This window comes from Podarcis vaucheri (genome assembly GCF_965113315.1).
Source record: "Podarcis vaucheri genome assembly, chromosome: 1".
Taxonomy (NCBI): domain Eukaryota; kingdom Metazoa; phylum Chordata; class Lepidosauria; order Squamata; family Lacertidae; genus Podarcis; species Podarcis vaucheri.
Window position 1 is genome coordinate 119,502,502 of NC_138759.1, and position 4,012 is coordinate 119,506,513.

The 4,012-nt window shown below is 43.7% G+C and overlaps 1 long non-coding RNA gene across 1 annotated transcript; it reads right to left on the bottom strand.

Annotated features, from left to right (window-relative positions):
- Window positions 1-428: 428 nt before the first annotated feature.
- LOC309525636 lies at window positions 429-2,256 on the bottom strand. Its single transcript, XR_014216468.1, has 2 exons — window positions 1,834-2,256; window positions 429-1,469 (listed from the first exon to the last, which is right to left on the bottom strand). It is a non-coding gene; the product is annotated as an uncharacterized lncRNA (long non-coding RNA).
- Between the last annotated feature and the right edge of the window lie 1,756 nt (window positions 2,257-4,012).

Consider the following 4,012-nt stretch of genomic DNA (forward strand, 5'->3'; position numbering starts at 1 on the left):
AATGCCAAAGAACGGAGCGCGAGAGATGGGGGAACACCAAGTTTTAGTGTAGCACAGAGTGCCACTCAGTCTGCTACCGAAAAGTCTATTGGAAACATAACAATTTCACCCTTTTATCAGCTTATCGGGTTTGAGTTACTTTGGACCAACACAGCAAAATACAGTGGTACCTCAGGTTACAGACGCTTCAGGTTACAGACTCCGCTAACCCAGAAATAGTACCTCAGGTTAAGAACTTTGCTTCAGGATGAGAACAGAAATCGCGTGGCGGCAGCGGGAGGCCCCATTAGCTAAAGTGGGACCTCCGGTTAAGAACTGTTTCAGGTTAAGAACGGACCTCCGGAACAAATTAAATACTTAACCCGAGGTATCACTGTATATGAATTAGTCCTGCTACTCTGCATAAATAAAGCAGGTTTAAGAGCAGGCATCGCACAATCATATTTTATTAAGTTTCAACATTTTGAGCACATACAATCAAAACACAATTACGCCTTTTTTCTTTCTTTCTTTTTGACTTCCCAACCCCATTTTCCATGGAGCTGCTGTTTCTCCCTTTCTGCTGCACCCTATCTTCTATCAATTAAAGCATAACCACAATATTATAATCTAATTACTTCTGTTGCTCATAGCTCAAATCCTGCTCACGAGTTCATCATACGATAGTGTTTCTTTAAGTAATCCGAAAAAGGCATCCATTCTTCCATAAAACACTCATCGTTAGATTCTCTTAATTTTGCTGTTAAGTTTTGCCAGTTCTTCATAGTCCAATATCTTGCACAAAACAGGTTTCTACCTACAAGTCAGAATTCTGTTCCACGGGGAGGCAGGGAAAACAGCTTCCTGAAAATGAGTGAAGCATTTCCAGCCTCCGGGCGGAAGACTGTATGTCATAGGGTTGCCATATTTCAAAAAGTGAAAATCTGGACACAAAAGTTGTTGAGCTATTTCTAGAAGAAGAGGAAGAAGAAGAAGAAGTAGCAGCAGCAGTAGTAGTTTTGGAACTATTTTAAAGGAAATTCGCCAAAATCTAGATCCCAAGCACCTGGCACCACCATTTATGGCAGAGGCCATGCAAGATGGAGGGACATGTGCACACAGATCATAGCTTGTGCTTATTGAACAAGCCAATGGAACTAGATTTCCACCAATTGTTCTCCAACAGGCTTATTTGCATAGATTCTATTCTGTGGAAGTTTTGACAGTTGGGATTTCAACCACGAGCGTAGCCAGGATTTTTGTTAGCAGGGGGCAGGTCTTTTGTTAGGGGGGCAGAACAGACGTGATTGGTCAGTTAGCTAAGTAGTCCTATTGTTTTACTTGAAGGGGAGGAACTGCCCCGCCTTGGCTATGCCCATGCTTTCAGCTGACCATCGGTTGGGGGAAGAACAAGTTGGACTAGCAGTTGGCTGCGAGGGGCTGTCTGGTCAAATCTGTCAAGAAAAGAGGGCATTTTGGAAGAAAACGTACTACAGTGGTGCCTCGCAAGACGAAATTAATCCGTTCAGTGAGTCTCTTCGTCTAGCGGTTTTTTTGTCTTGCGAAGCAACCCTATTAGCGCCTTAGCGGATTAGCACTATTAGCGGTTTAGTGGCTATTAAAGGCTTAGCGGCTATTAAAGGACTAGCAGATTAGCGGCTAAAAGGCTATTAGCGGATTAGCATCTTAGAAAAAGGGGGGGAAGCGGAAAAAAATCAGAACACTCGCAAGACATTTTCGTCTTGCGAAGCAAGCCCATAGGGAAAATCGTCTTGCGAAGCAGCTAAAAAACGGAACACCCTTTCATCTAGCGGGTTTTCCGTCTTGCGAGGCATTCGTCTTGCGGGGCACCACTGTAATTCCTCACAACTTGGAGAAGTTTCACTTGGCTAGTATTGGAAGTGGGCTAGAAAGCAAATTGCGCCTTTGAGCAACATGGCAAGATCCTGTTGCCTCGATCTAGCTGGTATTTCTTCAGATTTGTTTCTGGGGATAACTGCTTTCTTGGGATTACTTGTGAATTTGGCAATTACTAAGGACATCCAAAGAAGTGACTTTGGTGGTGACTTTGAAGTGACTTGTAAGAGGTATTGCTTTCATTTGTGCTAATCATTTTGTAATTTTCATAAGCCTAGCTCCATAATCCTCTGCATGGCGATTTGAGAGGAAGCTCTGTTGAACTCAGGGCAATTTACTTCTGAGTAAATATGCAGAGGCTCAGGCAGTACTTAGAACTATGTTAGTTTTGGTTAACATGTGCTTTTTTTCTTAAAAAATGTTTAGGGGTACTCTCATTTTGACTCAAGGAAATCGCCGGGAAAGGAAATGAAGGTGGTAACAACGAAACTGACCAATCACCGTGCTAGATTCCAACTCCTACTTCACACATTAAACGCTCGCTTCTGCCTGAGACTCAGGAAACACCATGACAGGAAATGAGGCCGCCATCGGAGGTAGCAACGGAACTGGCAATTCACTGTGCTAGAGAAAAAACTATTAATTTTTTTAAATAAAAATCTTTGTTTCTTCTCCCGTTAGATTCACAAAATGTTTAGGGGCATGCGTACTTCTGCATCCCCCCCAGAAAAAAAGCACTGGTGTAGACAGGCAATGGCCACTGCATGTGGGAGTGTCATTCCCGCCCCCCTGTGCATGTAGGCAGAGTGTGCATAAGTGCGCCCTGTCCCATTACACTCCTGTTCTATCCTATTCCTGGTCCAAAAGGACCCACTCTTCAGGGATTTTGCATCAATTGGATGCGCCTAAAATGGTTGCCCCCTGTTAATAGGTCAGTTAGGTCTGTGGAAACATGTAATTGGGGATGGATTAAAGCTCAGTGGTAGAGTACAGTGGTACCTCGGGTTAAGAACTTAATTCGTTCTGGAGGTCCGTTCTTAACCTGAAACTGTTCTTAACCTGAGGTACCACTTTAGCTAATGGGGCCTCCCGCTGCCGCTGCACGATTTCTGTTCTTATCCTGAAGCAAAGTTCTTAACCCGAGGTACTATTTCTAGGTTAGCGGGGTCTGTAACCTGAAGCGTCTGTAACCAGAGGTAGAATTGTACATGTCTTGCATGGTTGTAAGCAAGGTTCAATCCCTGGCATCTTCAGTTAAAATTATCTCTAGTAGCAGACCAGGAAAAAGCTGGTGATCTTGAAGAGCTGTTACCAATCAGTAAGAAGATACAGTGGTACCTCGGGTTACATACGCTTCAGGTTACATACACTTCAGGTTACAGACTCCGCTAACCCAGAAATAGTACCTCAGGTTAAGAACTTTCCTTCAGGATGAGAACAGAAATCGTGCTCCAGCGGCACGGCAGTAGCTGGAGGCCCCATTAGCTAAGGTGGTGCTTCAGGTTAAGAACAGTTTCAGGTTAAGAACGGACCTCCGGAACAAATTAAGTACTTAACCCGAGGTACCACTGTAGTGCTGAGATTGATGGACCAATGATTCTGGAAAGAAGCTCACAGATGTTGCTCTGTGCAAGCTGAGCTAAACCAAGGTTTGGCTTAGGATGTCACCCAAACCAGAACTCATGGTTAAGCTCTCTGCTCACTAATCATGAGCTTGTAGCCAAGAACAAACCTTGCCTTAGCACAGTACAGTGCAGCAGTAAAAAAACTCCAGGGGAAACCAGAGCAACTATGTGCTTCCCTCCAGGAGCCTGCATGTTTGTGTGTTTACAATAAGTAAGTTTGGCTTACACTGCTGTGCAAACTAGACCTGTATGCGACGTGGTAAGGCTATTGTGAGGATGCAGCAGTGGGACTATATGGTTCTTCTTAAACAAAACACTGATTCAGTTTAAATTTGAATTAAAAACAACAATTTGCCAACAAAAATATGAGTTGCACTGGCTGATGTCCAGCACTGCAAACAGGCAAAGGCACTCAATAGTGAGGGCAAGGAGGAAGAAATGCTTTCAAAAAAATGATGTACAGGTAGAATCTACTTGCTAATATCTGACCACATTATTGATCCTGTGAAAAGAATATTGACCTGCTTGGCATTTGCTGCTTGAAATGGGGA